Here is a 19,606-nt window from a genome sequence, read left to right on the forward strand (position 1 = left end):
TCCCTCTCCCTTTCTCTCTCTCTCTCTCTCTCTCTCTCTCTCTCTCTCTCTCTCTCTCGTTATCGCGGTAATGCCGACGGACGTTAGATTAAGAGTCGCTTAATAATAAGCGGTTCGAGCTGATGCGATACCGTCGATTGTGCGCGTTTATCGGCTCGTAGGCGGTTCGTCGCAATTATCGCTCGCAAGGTGCGCCCCATGCATTTTTTCGACCGAGCATCCTCACCCTGTTATCTCCCGGAATGACCTTACCACCGCGCGGTCGGCCTCTCTTCGCGAAATTCCCAATGTTTTCAAGATCGCTGATCATAGTTGAGCGCGAGTCGCGGAGACACTTTAAATAGATCCTGTACTAAATGCAATTATTCTGATACGAATTTTTCCTCATGCGAGTCTGACGTACTTTTGTTCCATTAAACTAGTCGCGTTGGTCAAGTTAACATTTTATGGTCCAGTTTTCTTGTATGCACAGTATCGGAGCATCCTATCCTCGTAAATGAATTAACAAAGTTTGAAGTAACAGAGCGTTTTCTGATGTATGAGGTAGACGTTGAATGCCACGATGCGCGAACACTTCGATTATTATGAATAAGAGACAAAACAACAAGACATTTTTGCAACATCATGGCTAGGAATGGAACGAGGCTAAAAACATGATAAATAGATACGTGACTTCAACCATGTACAATCTTGAACGATGTCGTAATCGAACAGCGTATCTTTATGCAAAATAAAGACTGTCTATCTTGATGCCAGCAAACGAAAGTGAAATAAAGATATATTTCCTCTGTTCTCATTGCACCGTTCAAACAGCAATTTCTCTCTCCTTCGCACAAAACCGCTGTCCAGTCGTAACAGTCCTACGGTTTTCGATCACGAACCATCTTTCAACGAAAATCTTTACAAAAACATCGCCAAGCTTCCGCCTGAGTTTTTCCGCTGGAAAATCACCGATCGGAATCGCTGTTTCCGTCAAGATCCGGAACGAAGCGAGGAGAGCTTCGACGGTGGTGCACGCGCGGAGGCATCGAGAAAGGCGGGTCCCGTGATTCGCGGGCGTGCGTACGTCAGGTGGCCGAGACGGACGTGTCGCGGAACGCGGACGTAGGGCTGAAGGGTGCAGCAAGTAGCGGGGCTCCGTGTTTGGTCAGACAGGCAGCGCGTTGATCCGCGTTCACCGGCCCCCTTCGTTCGCCTTCCAGACGCAGACACGGCAGACACGGCAGACACGGCAGCCACGGATGGCGGAGCCGATTCCCGGCGACTTTCTAACGAAAGTGCAAGTCTTTTCTTCCAACCGGCTGCCGGTCTCTGCGCCGCGTAACCGTCCTCGTACGCCGACTTTCGCGCGTTTTCCGCGGTTTCCCGCCGCGCGAGGACGAAAACCGCTCGACGCGCGGCCGCCGCTTCCGGGCTGAGTCACTCGTTAAAAGCGTCTCAACGCGCGCGCTAATCACCAGAGACTACAAAAACTCCGCCTAATTGGCTCCCGGCAGTTTCCCGTGACGTCTCTTCCCTGCCATTATTCGATCGAATCGAAACGCGGGTACAATAACCCGACGGAAACCACCGCTCTCTCTCTCTTTCTATCGATTTCTTTCTTTCGCATCGATTTTTGTTCGGTCCTCGATTGATTGCCATTTTTTACGTCCGGAATCCTCTCCAAGGGATCTCTCGATGATCCTGGATCTCAAGGTTGCTCAAGGTCGTAAACGTAGAATTGAGAACTGTAAATCACCTGATTAACTGGAAAATAACCGGTCCCACGTATCTAAATTTTTGGACGATGGCTACCCTTTCTTAAGAAAAGATTGGACCCCTTTATTTAGACATACTTTATAATCCATTTCATTTCTGTAATACATTAATACATTAATAATCGTAATACATTGTACAATGAATAAGTTATAAAGATGAGTGAAACTTTTCTGTACATTTTTAGCAGTTAAATGCAACGCTTTGCAACCGTAAGGGCTCCACGATGCTCCTGTACGAGTTCGGTATTTAAATCTTAGTACATAAATAAGTAACGAATAAAAATGTCGAGACGTCTGAATAAACCCAGTCTTATCGTTTTTATGAAGCTTTCAGAGCTCCGTAAATGTAGTATCAAATGAGAATTGACTAACAGAGGATGTCGCTATCTTTGAAGACCCCTATATAGCCCTTCGAGAGGGTTTAAAGCGATAGTCTTTCGAGTGCTAACGACGTCTTCGTTTAACGAGACAGTCGCCAGGACCGGTGCCAGGTCCAGTGCCACCGACGCGAGAAGGACGCTGAATTAAGCAAACGAGCAAAACCGGGGATACGGAGTCGATACGACGTAATCCTCGCGGAGTCCTCCGAGACCATAAAGCATCGGAGAGTCCGCTTTAGGAAGCGGCCAATTGACCTTCGCCGTCGATTCACGAACCTCGGCCCGCAAAATTTCTATGATTTCGAGCGCGCGCGAAGCGCTTGGTCCGCCCGCGGCGCAGAGTCAAGGTCTCCGTCGGCTTCGCCGTGACATAAATATTCGGGGGGGGCCTTTCGGGGGCCCGCGTGCTCTCGCATCTCGCGCGAGCAACAGCGAGGCCCCGCGAGACCGAGAGAGAACGTGAGAGGACCAGAACCCGCCGTAGAGAGAAAGGAGCCACCGGAGAACGAGCTGCATGCCGGAGCGAGACGGCGCGAGGCGCGCTCGTAATCGTCCATCGGCGAACCAACGACCCTGAGACCGCGAACTCCAAGATTAAGCCATCATCCTCAAACAGAGAGACGGTGTCCTCTCCTACTCGGCTTAGCTCCTCTTCTCTCCTGGGGCCTCTCTCTCCTCGCCTATTTTTGAAAGCGACGAACGTTCTGCCCTATCCGACGCGGAACGATCGCGAGTCACGTAACCGAGCGATAATGCAAATTGCGGAACCGAAGTCCCCGAAACTCGAGGAACTTCTGCCTCGTCGTAAGAGAGAGAGAGAGAGAGAGAGAGAGAGATGCGCAAAGGAAAGAGAAAGATCGAGGAGGAGCAAGAATTCGAAGAACCGTCGATGGAAAATTTCTTTCTCGCGGCACGACCGAAACGGGGAGAAAAAAAGCGCGCTTTATTGCGACGCGCGAAGAATCGCGCAGACTGATAGTGCAGTTTGCACACGCATTAAACCGTGGCACGCATGACGCGAGCGCAGGCGAGCACAGCCTGGCGAGAGCCTCGTCATCCGACTCGAGCTAGACCCGAGAGAAACTTTCACGGCAGACGAGCTCTTTCTCTCGATCGTCCAGCGAATTCGGCTATAACACCTCCCACCGCGTCTCTCCCACCTTTTGCATCGGGATTCATGAATCGCGGAGCCACGAGATGCGCGAGTGCTGCTTCTCTCGTCTAACTTGCTCTTTCACCTGCCGCCGTTCGCGGTACTCGGATTCAACAGTTTTTTTTACACGTCTATCGCTACGATTTTTCAGAGGGTATCCTTGCATTTTTTCTACAATGGTCCTTTCACCTGTTGCGGTCAGGAAAACGCGCGAAGCTGTGGGAAATTCGGGCATTGCAAAATGACTCAACGATTATGTATAATTATATTGGAATTATGCTATATTTATATTATATTAAATTTAGATTATATTATATTATATTATATTATTATATAATTATATAATTATATAATTATGCTACACATAATATCTATTTTATTCTGTAAGTTAAACGATTGAATAATCATTTTACTGGCCCTTATCAGCGATATTCTTTATCACAGAATTTTGATTTAATTTTTCTATACGCGTTACCTACTTTTCGTACCAAAGGATGCAAATTAATGAATAAATGAAATTCACAAAGCTGAGAGAAACTCGCGGAGCTCTGAATACAGAAATAATTCCTTGGTAAATGCGACAATCTTAAAGCTCCTCGTATAAAGCTACTAAATAATATTTTTATCGTCTACACTTGGAGAAAGAGCACCGGATTCGAACGTATAAATAAATGCATCTCGAATCGTCCCCGTGCTCTCTCTCTCTCTTTCTTTCTTTCTTTATTTATTTCCCTCTCTCTCTCTCTTTCTTTCTCGAACTCTTTGTGTCTTTCTCGCGAACACTCCCGGCGCGTGGGACGTTGCCCCATTAGCGAAGCAGATATAAGTGCTGGCCGAGAACGTAGTGAATTTAACGAGGTTAAAAAAAATCTTCCCTCTCTCACCCTCGTTCGAGAAGAACGCGTACGGCTTCTCGAAGACGGACTGGCCTGGCACTCCAGGCTTTTTGATTCTGTCGATCGAGAATCGACGACGGAGTTATACCTGGTCGTGTCTGGCCGCTTCTTCCCCTTGTTAAACGAACTATCAGTGTCTGCGGATATAATTAAAAAAGAGGGAAAATGAACTGGAAACGTGTAAAACGTGGCGAAAAATGAGAAGAAGCGCGGCCGTAGCGGTGAACGAGTATTTCGTCCGTGGCTGTGCATAACTCGCTGTTTCCCCTTGCTGAGACACCGCGAGAGTGCTCGACAAATTTCTAAATTTCTCTTGCGCTTGGTGCACCGTCGTTAATTTCTCAATTTACCGTTTACGTGGTCATCGATGTAACCAACCACAAATTATAAATTAGTTTCGTTATACAATACCTTGAATTAGTCGTGTTCGAGTGGGTTCTGTCTGGTTCCAGGGTTAAGTCCAAATTAGTGAGTTATTGACAGCGTTTCGAGAAAGATTGACCGATGTTCTATTCTAGTAGATTCATCGAAACGATCGCGAGGGGGCCCCCGAGGATCGGAGAAGTTCATCGGGCGAGGACGTACTCTCACTTTTCGCCTTCGCGAAATCGAGCTGCCGCTATTTTGACGGACACGACGCGATCTGGCTGGCCCGGTGTTAACGTACCTGCAGTAGGCCAGTGTCAGTCAATGACATAGTTTCGACCCGCCGCATGCTGGCGAAAATCCCCAAAACCAACCGACCAATTTGTCTGTCGGCCGGGAACGTCATCGGCCGAGTGTCTTTACATCCCGCTATTTGCGTTAACCGTGGCGATGGTAATACTAAAACGCTATCTGATCGATCGATATCGGTGGATTCGCGGAATCGCTTGAACCTAAATCACAATGCTATCCTGAACATCGATCAGAAAATGAACTTCGTGCACTAATCGGACTTTTAAAAAAAGCTTCATATTTTCAACAAAATCGCAATATAAGATATTAAAGCCTGTATGGTGAACAATTGCTCTGAGCCTTTGGTTCGTACTCTAATTAACTTTATATTTATTGAACAAGATGTATACGATTTTTTTATTGGGAAATAAACGGAATGGAAAACTAAGAACAAGACATTATTATATTAAAAATGAACAGGATAAAAGAATAAGAAATGTATTCTATCAAAAGATAAAGGAAAAGAAGGAACGAAAAGATCTATTATTAAAAGATAAACGAAACAAAAGGACAGCAATTTGTCATCTGTGTGTAGGTGTGAAAACTATGGCATTAGCAATGTGTTCGGATGGCACAGAAATGGACTACTGCGTTCTGATCTTGTTTTTTCGCCGAGAAAGTTGTCTTTTAGATGGGAAACGAGGAAAAGGAGCGTGCTCGCAGAGAACGGAACGGAATAGGCGATGGCCACGACAGTGACACAGCGACGGTGTTGCGGGGCCACTGGCCAATATTTGGGCCAATGTTAACGCTGCCCTGTTTACCGATTGCCTAATACCGGCTCTCGAGCGCAACACTCGACCGATAATCGGAACGACGCGACGCGACGAGAAGGAACTTTCGTGTATACGAAACCGCGTTACCCAATCGTCCACGTAACGATCCGTTTCGCGCTTGTACGCGACCTTAGAGGAATCGATCCCCGGGCCACGTGACGCCGTCGTCGTACCAGGGAACCGGTTACAATCGAATTTCCTAATGATTATTGCGCCGCGCCTCGACATTGGAAAACGATCATCGGCGCTTTCGAGCCGGCACATCGGAATTTTCACTGTACACCGGGGACCTGTCGGCGAACACACGTCACAGAAATGTTACCCGGTGCTACGCAAGCATTCCCGACGTTAGGATAAACGGGTTGGAGCCTATGGAAACCATAGCGGATATCGTTACACTTTACTTCCCGTTCGACTTTCTTCGAAGTTTCTTGCTACGCCCAGATACGTCTTTTCCTCGCTCGGGGAGTTTTCTAAGGTAAAAAACTTCTGCGAGACACGAGATCCTCTTGCGGAATTTGCACCGCCGCTTGTGCATATTATACATATTTATCTTTTGTATTAGATGTATCCATTGCAATTAGATCGGCAAAGAAACCAATTAAATTCAATAGAACGCCTTTTTTACTAGCAACGAGCCGAGCTTGTTCCAATAATCTTATAAAAAGACGAGTGAAAAATGCGTGATTAGATTCGACTTGGCCTTCCCGTGAACAATTTTGTTTCATGTAATAGTTGGCTGCACGTCCGTGCGAGCATTGAGCTTTTAAACAGTCCCTGACTGCGCCTCGCCCTTGCGCGCTATCGCGTAAACTATGATACATATTTGATACGAGAACCGCATATTTGACTAGAGCTTGATTGCCGCACTTAGCGCAGGCGGAATAGTTTCACTTCGCATCCGTGCAGACATTTTTCTGCACCGTCGAAATTCCTGTAGAAAGCATCTCCCGAGATGCAATCGTCGATCATTACGCAAATAGGGACCGGAGCGAGAATAATTAATTTAAGGTCCGAGAAAAATATCGAGAACGCGAAGGGATCGATCGAGTCAGCAGGTGATCCGAAACTTCCGTCTAGTATATCGGGCACATGGGAGCGCATTGAAACCCTAATCGTTCGCCGTCTTCACGGGTCTTCTATTTAAAAGCCCCGTCACGGACGCAACTTCCCTCGCGCATCGCGTCGTATTAATTTAATCGAGCGCGGATCGCGAGGCATTACTCCGTTCAACGGACGAGAATCCGCGCGCGCGCGCGCTGCTTTCGGTTTCACCGCCGCGGAAGAGGAAGAGAAGCATTTTATCCGGCGCGATCTAACGCCTCCGACGATCTAACTTTCAAAATCTTCACCGCGAACGCGCGGTCCTCTCGGAGTTCGCGGATTCCGCTTCGAAACTCCGCCATTCCGCTACCATTTCTGTTTCATTTTACAGCGGATCGTTTCCGGCCATTTTCCAGCGAGGATCGAACAAGATTCGAAAAAGAACCGTTCGAAAGTTTTCTATGCCGGTCCGACTTTATCAATATTTTCTTTAGGTATTAACATTAAACGTTTGCGCTGCGACTTTTTTCACGGCTACGTTGATTAACGCCTGTTTGTCACTAATGAATTCCTCCGCGAGTTATGTCACTTGTGGTTAATCTTTCCCAATCTCTACTACGGTGTTTAACCAGCGTGCTGTCCCTGACGAGTGTACTCGTCGCAACACGAACCGTTGTCGTTTCTTAACGACGAGTGTACTCGTCCTAACACAAAGTGTTGTCGTTTCGTCGCGACGAGTGTACTCGTCGTAACAGAAATTGTTGGCACTTCTCCGCGACGAGTATACTCGTCGAAAACAGCCAACAGATCAAGGACATCCGATTTCGCATTATGATATATTACACAAAGTATCGCGTTTAGACAAAGTACGAAGAGAATCGTTAAACGTGCACGCCATAATTATTATAATAATTTACGCTCGCCACAAATCGATTGCAACAGCAAACCGGTTAAATTATTTCATGCAAAATAGCAATTATCTCTGTCAATTTTAACATTCATGAGTCTAGTAGACATTTACGCGTTTCTTTAATCGTATCAGTGCGTTAAAAACGATACATACAGTCGGCGTAGAAAGTATTCGTACACCTTTTAAAACGGCCCATCTTTTTTATGATTATGACAAGCGATATAATTATTTCCGATACGTTACAGCAATTAGTTGACTAAACAATCCTCAGAGACTGTTTTCAAAAATCTCAATCGATTGGAAGAATTGGAAAAAATGACATTTCTTCAATTTCTCTATCCGAACCGGTAATAAAGATTTCAAAAATACATTTACGAGAGTTCTTCGATTCTCCACGACTGAGAGAGAACCGGGGCCGATATCGGAACCGTTTCCAACCCCTTCTCTCCGGTGAAAAGTAGTCGTCGATTTCCTAGACGCGCGATTCCCGCGATACGCGAGATGGTTTTCCGGTTTCGAGGGAATCGCGGGAATCCGTGCGGGCTTCCGGGGGGGGGGGCCTCCTGCGAATAATGGGCTCGCACTCGGGAACTTCTCGAGGGACTTTTCGAAACCGAGGCAGTGTTACCTGAATACGAATCGGAAACGCGGGTACGAGAGGCAGACTCTCTCGCTCCGCGAGAACGGGGATCGCGTCGGCTGTGGTTCTCGGTCCCTCGCTCGCTCGCTCGCACTTAACGTCCGTGCCTGGTGACCCGTGGTGCAAACTAAACCCACCGGAGAAAGTTGCCAGATACTTTCTCGTAGCTGCCTCCTTGCACGCCGCACCGGTCGATGCAGTCGCTTAAATGGTCCCCCGTATATCGCCGTGAACGCTACACACGCTTCGAAACGAACCCGCGACGTTTCAAGATCCAACACACGCGCGGCCACACACACACACACACACACACGTAGACATACACGCATACTTCTCCATTAGAAACTTTGCCGTCCTTTGTGTCTCCTATCGCGATCGGAGATCCTTTAGATCCGCGATTCGCCGGAAATCGGTGCACGAATCGAATCGGAGAAACTTTTATCGTTCTGCGACCGTGACGCTTCGATATTCCCCTCTTAGGCGATCAATTACCAAACTTGGATTTCTTAACGCTTTAGCGACCGGTAGCCCATAAATTGGCTTCTTACTACGACCGGTTGCCTGTGAATCGGTTGCCATGGCAACCGATAATTTGGTTACCTATTATCGAGGTAAAAGCGTTCGATTCCATGTTATTATATAATTTTTTTAAATATTAGATGATGGAAAATATTGTTCGATGTTACGAAAATGTAAAAAATGTTGGCAGATTAAATGATCGTATAATGACATAAACGTTTACGGTCGAATGACCGTAATGTTTTTTAATTTACGTTCATTCGGACTGGAATTATCTCGTCGGTTTCTCCAACTACGATCGAGCGTACGAAAGCTCGAAAATTCATCTAGAGACACGTTTTTTGAATTGATTCGAGGATATCTGTTAACTACATGCACTGTACTAACAAGTCGGATAAGTGATTCGGGATTTCATAAATAATCAATTAAATATCTATCTAATAGAAAGTCTAGAAATCTACGAATGTAGAAATGAAAGTAAACGTATGCAAGGTATCAGAATTGTCTCGTTTGACGAGGAAAATTATTCTGGCCGAGGTACTCTAATCGATCGGTTTCGTGCCTTCACTATATTTAATATTATTGTTTATATAATACTCATTTGATATTCTTATATTAGAATACTGCATTTTCATCCATGCATTATCATCAACGGACTGAAATTATTGAAAGGAGAAATTTCTACTCGCCCACGTTTGTTGCAAACGACCGAATTATTTTCCATCTCGCATACAGACCCGTGATTTATTAATCAACGCGAAAGAGTTCGAAACGCGACGGATTCAAGGTGGAATCAATTTCCTTTTCGACGGGATCTCGCGATTCCAAACCGAAACGGTCCAATCTCGATTGGTTCAAGCCGGCGAAAAATTCGTGGATACCAACGGGAACGTGTTCTGAAAACGATTCGCAGCAACAACCTATTTTCCGCGGGCTTCCCGGCACGGTTGCATACGTTCCGTTAAACGAAATCCTATCGCGAGTACGAAAGAGAAGCACGTAGATTGTTATCGCCGCGCCGAGCGAAGCATCTTCCAGGCGAGAAGAGAGCGAGAAAAGCGAAAAGAAAGATGGAGCCGGGAGAAGCGCAGAAAGGAGAGCGGGTTCCGCGAATTTCCGGGGGGGAAAATCGAAGAGAGGAGCGACGAGATGGGAAAACGAAGTAGCGATATCGATGAGGGGATAGCGTACGGCGAAAAATTCGAGCGAATCCGCCGGCGGATCGGTCGAGTTTCCGGCTGGAAAGCGATATCAGGATGAATCGGTCGGATCCGGCCGGCAAGAATGGATCATAGGTGGCCGGAAAAAATGTCGAGCCATTCTTGGCCAGTCTTACGAGCGGTGGTGCTCAAGGCATTCAGCCGCTTCGCGGGCCAGCGACTTGATTTACTCGTTCGAGGGAACGAACTCGCCCGCGCCTGCACTCTCGCGCACACAGCCGCACGCTTTCAGGAAGGTACAGCGGCGCGAGCGAGGGAGCGAGCGCGTACGAGCGGACTCTATGTATAACCGAGGCTATTATACTCGCAGGTACATCCGCGGCTGCATAGTCGTCGTCGTCGTGGTCGTAGTCGTGGTCGTAGTCGTGGTCGTCGTCGTCGTCGTCGTCGTCGTCGTGGTCGTCCGAAGCGGAGGAAAATCTTGGTCCTCCTACGCCCGTTCGTTAACTATTCATGCGAGGCACCGTATAGCCCGCGGTCGACCGTGATGAATTGGAGGTTACGCTACGCCGTGGCGAGAGGAACGGCCGGCCAAGAAAAAAGAGGAAGGAGCGGAGGAAAAAAGGAAACTTATTTAGCCAACCTCGGTCATGCGCGCGATAAGTCATCCGTCTCGAGCGTTCCGCGAGAGATAAAGCGCGCGCTACACCGAGCAAGGCTCTCTCGGTGCTAGTGTCGGTGTTCACGCACCGATAATGAGCGAACGCTGGCCAGCCAGGTGTATCGATATCGATTGCCTGGCCACCGGCTGCCCGGCGACGACACCCTTATTCCCGAAAATCGACGCCGGACCTACCGAAATACACCTGCGAGCATCCGGTCCTCGAACCTTAACCCCTTTCAACGTTCTCAGCCTCTCGGGATTCTTCTTCGTCCCTGTTGTCGTCGTCACACGATTTGCGCAAATTATGCGCCTGCAGCGTTCCCGTCCACTCTAAGCCGCCGCGCAAACCTCGGCGGAATAAAATGTTCAGTTCTTTGTGTAACTCTCTTCACAGTTGCAATGAGTAACCGTTCGCCGGTAGAAAAACAACATCCATATTTATTCGCGCGTCCACATTTATTTCAGCGATTGGACGTTGATAATTTATGCACTCGCGGCGATTTGCGTGCTCGAAAGTGCTATAAACCGCGGTAGATTAAAATGTTTAACTGCTTGTATAATTTTCTTCGCAGCTGCGACGCGGCGGAATGTGTTTTCAAAGAAGAAAAATAATTTACTTTGATGCTTGAACGTCTCCAACGACAAACCACAATTTCGTTCCGACATCGCGGAGATGCACAATGTACGCATTTAGGTGGGTTCTGCTCGAAATCACCGCCGTCTGTTCGGCACACGTTATTATATGCCGGAAGAGCGAACGAAGTTTTCACGAGGATCGTAGAATTAGCAGTTGCGTACCGATTTTCCAAAGTTCTAACTTCACGCCGCCGAGATCTCCGACATTCGGCGGGCAATTTTGCAGAATCGTCGACGAGTTTGATAAATCGTTGAAAGCGGTATCGAGAATTGAAAGATTTTCCAACGGAACGATCTCCGACCGTCGAGCGAACTCTCCGGCACCATTTGCCGCGACTTGGAGATTCAAGCTGAAGCTGTTTATTCAAAGAGGCGAGGATGAGTTCTCCGGCGTCGCGTGATCGATCGAGCGCGGTTTTCCCGAGGCGGAAAATCGCCGTGGAAAATCGCTTTATCCTTTAAACGGTTCGCCCGGTCGCCGGATCGCGCGCGCGTCCCGACGCGCGAGGACGCGTTTCCTTCGCGTCCGGCCGAATACGCGTTTTCGAGGATGCATCTTCGAGGATGCAACCGACCGTGACGTAGCTTTCGTGCGGCGAACACCGTGACGTCACTCATTCGATGACGTGTGGTCAACCGCGGTCAATGCACCAGGCCGACGTTTCTTGCAGGGCACTATAATGCTCGGTTCACTGGCGTGCCGGCTCTGTGCGTTCGTTCGTACGTGCACACGGGCTGCACCGCGCGGTGCATGTACCCGCGTTACACCGCAAAATACCGGGTGTTCGTGAAATCTTCGGAGACGAGTGTTGCCCAACGGAGAAACGCGAGCACGGGTCAACGAGGGGCAGACTTTCCTACATTATTCCCGCACGAATTCGTTTCGAATCGATTCCATTTCGATAACATTCGCGAAGCGTCGATTTCTTAGCAAAGAATCGATTTATAATAATTTTTTATATTTCTTGATACATATACAAATAAGTTAGATTCTATCAATTTGGAATTACATTAAAATGAACGATATTTAATTAAATTATATTAGACGAAACACTCGCGAACGTGGACAGATAATGATTGGAAAGGTGAGTCGCTTTATGGTTTATGGACGTTGCAATAGCCACGATTTCTTAGGCCAGTTTTTCGATCAATGAAGTTTTAATAAACGACGTTCGATTGCCCAATTACTGTACCATCCGCCGCCTAATCGATTAAAACGATCGAGACTCGGGTTTTTTATGACGGACGGCGACGCATCGTCGAATTTATTTTTCCGCCGTTCCTCGTGCACCTTCTTCATTTTTCCGTGTACGGTGGTACGCGAACGCGATTCGTATTCCACGGCGAGGTTCTCAAAACGAAACGGTTTAAAGATTCGCGCGGGTACGACGTCGCCGGGCCGTCACTTGCGATTCCCGCGGCGTGCCGCGCTTATGTCGGCATCAAAAATTCATGCACGTAGCTGACGCTGCTACCCTATATCCCCGTTTAACGACGGCATCCGTTTACTTTTATTCCTTTACACCTGCCTGTATTTATACTCACTCTCGCCGGAACAAATATAGCGACTTTGTCGAGTCCCTCTCTCTCTCTCTCTCTTTCTCTCTCTCTCCGGCGTGCCCGTAATCGACACCTCTCGCGCAAGGCGCATCATCGGACCGGTTGCGCCGCCCGAAAAACGCGCGTTCGCAGAAAAGATTATCAACGCGAGCGTCTCACGTGAAATCGCAGGTTTTCGCTCGAGGCGGTGTGAACGCCCGGCGCTCGAAAACTGCCGCGATACCTTTCGCTGATCGCTGCACCGCGTAATACAATTGCTATTTGGCTCGTTGTTCCGCGAAAGATTACGATATCCCGCGAACGCGCTCCCCCGAGCCACGAAATTTCTGTACGCTAATTCCGACTGCGAATCGAAGTCGGTCGAAACGAATGCATCCGCGACTGCGTCCGCCGAGAGCGCACGGGGACAATCCTGTCTCTCGTTCCTCTGATTACCGAGCACTTCCGAACGCTATTTGCAGTCGACGGACGCCGAGGTGCCAGCCTTTGTCAGCCGGCCTACTGTTTCTCCGAAGACCCATGCGCTGGCCCAATTACCGGCCGGTTCTGTTTCGAGCGGTCGCGATGCGTCGGCCGTCTAATCGTTCTCGTTCTTCGAAAAAAAAAAAGAAAACCCGCCCACGCCCCGGACGCCCACGCGGGCTCTCGCGAGAGACTTCGGGCCTCGGGGTCGGCCAGTAGTAGACGGGGCGCAGTTATCGGCCGAGTAGAATGGCTCGCGATATAGCCGGCCCGGTTCCGATAATCGATGATCGTGCACGCGTGTGCCAGATACAACCGGCGCAACATTTGTTTACGAAGGCGGCGGAGGAGAGGCGTCGCGACGTCGTCGAAGGAAAAATCGCGACGCATCGATCGCGGCCGGGCGGGCACGCGGCGAGGCGAGGCGAGTCAGTGGCCGCGAGTGCTTTAGCCGGTTTCGCGATTCTAACCGATCTCCGTCGGCTTCTTGGCCGAAACCTCGGCAAAAACGAGCGAGGATCATTGGCCGGAGCGACGGCCGAAACCAGCCGAGGAGAGACGCCTTCGCCGATTCATCGCGAAACTCAGCGGAACAGACTTACGCAACGAGACCGGCGACGACCGATTTTACGCGGCGCGGCGATTTTAACTTCGATCGGTTGCACCTCGAACGAGAGAACACGGATTAAACCGTGTCTCTTCGGGATTCGTGGAATGTCCCGGCAAGAACGAGAACTGTCTCTCCCGTCGTACCGTACGCCTGTCTTCGAAAAATCAGGCGAACCGCTCGCGCTCCGTGCCCCGACTGTCTAGAAAGCATGCAACCGGCGAAAGGAGGTGCTACGGCGTTGCATAACGCCCGGCAAAAATGCATCGGCTGGCGTTAATCCCTGGCGATTATTGCCTCGCGAAAAAATCGACTCGCTGGGGCCAACAAACCCGGACCGCGTGAGATCCGACTGTGTTCTGTACAACTTCTCGAAACTACCATTCTCGTCCTAGAGATTCGGCGCGGCCTTTGATATCTTTAAAGCCATATCTCGCTCTACACTCATTTAAACGTATCAGATATTTTTATTCGAAACTAAACGAAATGAATATGAAGTTAATTATACGCGAAGAGCGATCGAAGACTAACATAATTCTATCAACAGCGATTCTATTTAAGACTCCTCGAACGAATCTACTTGGAAGGTAAGACATGCGTGCGGTACATCGCGATCGACGAGCGTAAAATCATACGATACGGGTCGGGATCGACCCAGCGGCGACCGTGCAGGTTCGATGGGAGTCTCGACAACAGAGCATCGTCGCGAGCAACGATACCATTGAGCGGTTTACGAGCGAATGGAGGAGAGGTGTATACGTCGCTCGAGAGGACATTCGAGCGACGACGTAGGTGTGTGGAATCATAGTTCGCGAAACGGAGGCGGGCAGCCTGCGGGTGTCTGGTCGGTCGGTCGGTCGGTCGGCCGGGTATAGACGTCGGCTCGCCGGAGATAGAAAGTTGCAATTTCCTCGAAAGGTGCTCCCGTATATTCTGCGGACATAAGCTCCGCGGAATCAATAGGCAATAGTCGCGCGGCGCAAAGAGGAGCAGAGCTTCGTCAGCCAATCGTGAGCGGTAGGAAGGAACGTGATCCATCGCGGGCATGGGGAAGAACGAGGAAGAAGAAGAAGAAGAAGAAGGCGACGGGTCGGCAAAGAAAGAGGCGAGTCCACGAAACGACTTGGCCGTCCTCGTGTGTCTCGTGCCTTCCCTTCGTCGAGCGCAAAACCGTACTCTTTTCGTGAAATTCGTCCACGAGAGGAGTTTCGCGAAAGAGAGCGCGCGAGGGAGACAGAGATAGAGATGGAGAGAGAGAGAGAGAGAGGGAAGCACCGGTCCGAGAGGGACACCAGAGTGCCAGGGAGGGAAGAAGAGAGAGAGAGAGAGAGGGGGGGGGGGAGAGAGAAAACGAGAGAGGGAGACGTGACTTTAGCCATAAGCCGTAGGTAGGCCGCACAGAGCATGGACAAGCAAGCGAGTCGAGTTGAGAGGCGCGGACGGGCGGTCAGAGACCCCGCAGGGCCGGCGCAAACAGTACAGCATTACCCACTCGCTCGTTCTATCGCAACCTGGACCCAACAATGCTCAATAATCTACCCTGTGATCGCGCGCCACCTTTTAACCGACAACCTGGAAAAATCGTCCGCTCGTTTTTCACGGGGTCTCGCCCCTTTTCTCTATTTTCTCCTCCTTTTTTTTTCAGCTTATCTTTCCAGCCCGCGAAAATACCGTACGAACGCCCCCGTTGCGTACTCCCCGCGTTCTCCCTCGTTGTTCCACGGCGATCGAAAATCTCGACGCGATTGTCAACAGGCTGGACCGACAGTTTTTCGTCGGACGCGAAACCGAACCGTCCTAATCATCCCGGCTACCGTCAATTGGCCGGGTTCGATGGCTGTTCCGACAGGTGCGATCAGATCGGGGTGTCTATCAGAGATATCTTTGACCTTTTCTCGACGTCGTAACAAAGAAGACACGCAACTCGCTTTTACATTCATTTAATATGAACGGAATCTTCCTCACCGAGAGAAAATTACGAAGGAGAAGATCGGAGAAACAAAATTATTTCAGAAACGCGCACGCACTGCGAGTATTTGAAATAAAGGTGTAAATTAACGGCAGGACGTTTGAACACAAAATTGTAATTGTAGAGGTCGTAGAATCGTCCCCTTTTTGTATAGCGATTGTCGAAGCAGCCCTATACGTGTAACAGAGTTAAGGGTGGTTTTCAGGTATTTCCAGTTCTTAGGGATTCCGATGCGAGTTTGCGGATTAATGACACACACTCGCAGCCGATCGACGCGTATTGGGAAGAGGAGAATGACTCAACGACGATTTCATCAATTTCACTTTTCATCGGACGTTGATTTTTACCTTTCGCGATTGAAACGCGCGCGGAGAATCAGTTCGAGTGTATTAGAGTACATGCGAGTGCAAGCGAGCGGCCGTGTGTATGCAAGCACGCCGGAGAGACTTTCTCTGTAATTCGCGGCATAGCATTTACGTCTCCTCGGAATTATGATTTCCGCGATCCGTTATAAATATATCGTCCGACGTGACGCTACGCATTCGTAACGCTTACTCGTTTACGCTAACTTTCTGTAACCAGTAACCAAGCTTCGCCGATGTTCTTCATACCAAAACGCCACTTTCTACCTATCTCTCGTTCTCTCTCTCTCTCGCTCGCTCGCTCGCGCTCCCGTTCTCGTTCCCTCTACGGCCGCTTTTTCGTTCCGGCGTAATTAACGGCGGCCACGGGACCATTAAAAATTTTTAATAGAAACCTTCGGGTCCGACGAAAGAAAGCGTTCGAGATCGTCGACCGTAAAGAAAAATCGGGCGACGGACGTCGTCGATGGACGACACACGGACGTTGGGCTAGCTAGCGGCGGGTAAAGGTGGACTACCTTGTCCCCCACCCTCCACCACCCCGCCGACAGATGGAGTCTTTTACGAAAGCAATCGTAAAAGCTGAGAGAACTGTTGGTCGATAATGAGCACCTACGACTTCGCGAGTCCACCTGCTAATTGGTCGGTGTTCGCGTGCTAATCTAATCGGACGTAAATAACAATATAAACGAAATTGTATGGCCATAAACAAGCGTTGCGGATGCGTGCAATTAAACCGAACAATCTGCCAGCAAATGAAAGGAGAGTCGTCGAAGATACAGTATCATTGATGGATGAACCCGACCTGCTCGGTTGGGCGCAGAGTGCGCCGAGATGCGCGAAACGCGGGGAGCCAACCGAACGAATAAAAGTCACCGAAAGGTAAAGCCGACGAAATAACAGGCGGGCTCGGATCGATTCCGGAACAAAGCGAACGCACACGGCGGGGTGGTTAGCCTGATCATGGAGATTCGCCTGGTCGAACAACGCCGGGTCGAAAGATATTCCCGGGGCAAAGTCAAATATTGACACGGCAGGGTTTAACTTAACCGTAGAATGTTACGAATCTATTTCGGCGGCAACTAAAGGAGCGGCTCTGTCCGTCCGGGCGTGTTTCGCTAGGAACGTAAACAATGTACCAAGAATACTGGCCCCCGCGTGTGGAACCGAATCCGCCCGCGCGAGGAGAAGAGCGGATGCGTTCCGATGACCCCGGCGCGCTTCCTCCGCTTCCCCGCAAGCGGAAAAGTTCGGTCGCGAAGCGTAAGTAACTGGGTCGCGACCGATCCGTCGACCGGCGCAGGCTTTTTCCACGACCGGCCGAAACTTTCGACCGCGTCCTAGTCCGTCCGAATCTGTACGGTCAATGATCCTTCCCTGCCCCGATTTCACCAATTTCGCCGGAAAAAAAAAGACGAGCGCCGCTAAACCGACACTTCCGCTGAAAGAAATACATTTTCTAGGACAACTTTGCGAATACCAGGTCGGACTATATTCGGTAGCAACTCGTTTCGGAGTGTCGTGTTCTGAAAATATTACCTGAAGAAATTTTGGGAAGTTGTTAAAGCTTAAGAACCTATCTCTGCACTGTAGTAAGTTAAAAGACTTCGATGCAACCCCTATCATCTTTGAGAACTACAACCACACGCCATAGAATGTCGCGACAAACTCGCGATAAAGAGTTGAACCTATTCTTCTATCATCAGTATGTGTAAGCACGGTAAATTATTAAGAGTCTAGAAGGTTCTTATCGTTGCAGCTGTGAAAAGAATTAAGGAACGAGATCCTCCAATGACGGTGTCCGAATCGCTTCTCGACCCAGCTTGTTAATTTACAATCGCTGGATTAAATCGCCGAAGAATCCCTGAACTAATTCTTCGTTAACGTCGCGCGACCCTTCAACTATAATATCCTGTACCAACCCGGTGCAATGTTTCGATCACACTATTACGCATCGATATGCGTCCTTAAGTTTGCCGAATTAGAAAGTGGGAGCAAACACCGCTCCATAAAAAGCGAGCGTACTCGGTGCACTCGTCACAAGGTACGATCTATGTTCTCGGAGGGTTAAATCGTGGACCGTCCACGGTGGACGGAACCAGAATCTCGGCTGGATCTCGGACAGATCCGGAGACGGACGTCCGTCGTGAAGCTTAAGGAAAAGGAGATCGGACTCACCGATGGTCACTGGCGAGTCATCAGGATCCAGGTCCTCTGGATCGCGGCGGTCGTTTCCTGGATCTTCGGAGGGCCGGCGTGCAGAGGTTCCGCTTTGATCTTCGGTTGCACTCAAGTCACCAACAGACAAACCACCCACTCACTGCAGCAACGCGCACCGTCCTCTTTGCCTATTCTTCGACGACGCTGACGGCGACGACGACAACGACGACAACGGCACCGTGTGCACCGTGTACACGTTCTCCACGGTGCATCGAGGGGATGGTGGCGGTGTGGTGGGAGCGAGAGGAAAGGTGCGGCGGAGAGGGTGGCAGAGCGTGTCAGAACGTGTTCCCGTTCGCGGCGTGTTCGGGGGTTATTAACGGCGTGTCCTTTCCTACAGGGCTGCGGGGGTGTCCTTTAACTCCTGATTCACGATCACGTTCACGTCGGCGTCGCGCGGCGTCGCGACGCGTTGCGTTGCATTCGGATCCGGCGGGCTCGCCGCGCCGGCACGTGGTCTCGCGTTACGACGAAACACTTTCAGCTTGGCCGTCGAGAGAGAGAGAGCCCACGCGTCTCGTGTGCTTGTAATCGCGCGTTCGACTGAGCGGCCGAGTACTCCCGAAGTCCCTGCTCGCGCTCGTGCCGCTCTTCCTGCTCTCTCCTTCCTGCTCCCTCTCGCGATCCGATTCGTCGCCCCTCTCTCTCGCGTGCTCCCCCGCTCGCGCCTTCTCTTTCTCTCCTCTCTCTCTCTCTCTCTCTCAATCTCTATCTCTCTCTGTTTCTCTTCCTCACTGAGCAGTAGGCTTCTTCGCACGTTCCTTGCGGAACCAGCTACCTTCGTCTCCCTTCCGCCAGCTTTCCCGATACTCTTTCTCCGTTATCACTCTCCTACGTCCCTCTCTGTCTCCCTCTTTCTCTCTCTCTCTCTCTCTCTCTCTCTCTCTCTCTGTCTCACTCTTTCTCTCCTCTCTCTCTCCCTTGATTCGACTCTCCATCGACGCAACCGCTGATACAGTTTTCGAAAATATTTTTGTTCCGATGAAGAAACCCCGTTGGCCAATTCCCCGGTCCCAGGCGTTTCGTAACCCCAACGGTTCAAGGGTGCTCGTCGTTGGATCATCGTTTGCGCGACGATGCTTCGTGTCGTCGGAACAACGGTGGGGGGTGGACGCTCTTCGAACCGGTTATCTTTCATCCCCCTGCGACAATAGGGACCGAGTCATTTTTCACG

General features: G+C 49.8%; 1 protein-coding gene across 1 annotated transcript in view; it reads right to left on the reverse strand.

The window, feature by feature from the left end:
- Positions 1-18,878, reverse strand: part of Eip74ef (Ecdysone-induced protein E74) — a 213,876-nt gene extending 194,998 nt beyond the window's left edge. Inside the window, exon 1 of the mRNA XM_078188676.1 lies at positions 18,391-18,878. The gene's annotated coding sequence lies outside the window, so the exon portion shown is untranslated. The remainder of the gene's footprint in view (positions 1-18,390) is intronic.
- Positions 18,879-19,606: the final 728 nt, after the last annotated feature.

Source organism: Augochlora pura, chromosome 8 (assembly GCF_028453695.1).
Source record: "Augochlora pura isolate Apur16 chromosome 8, APUR_v2.2.1, whole genome shotgun sequence".
Classification (NCBI taxonomy): domain Eukaryota; kingdom Metazoa; phylum Arthropoda; class Insecta; order Hymenoptera; family Halictidae; genus Augochlora; species Augochlora pura.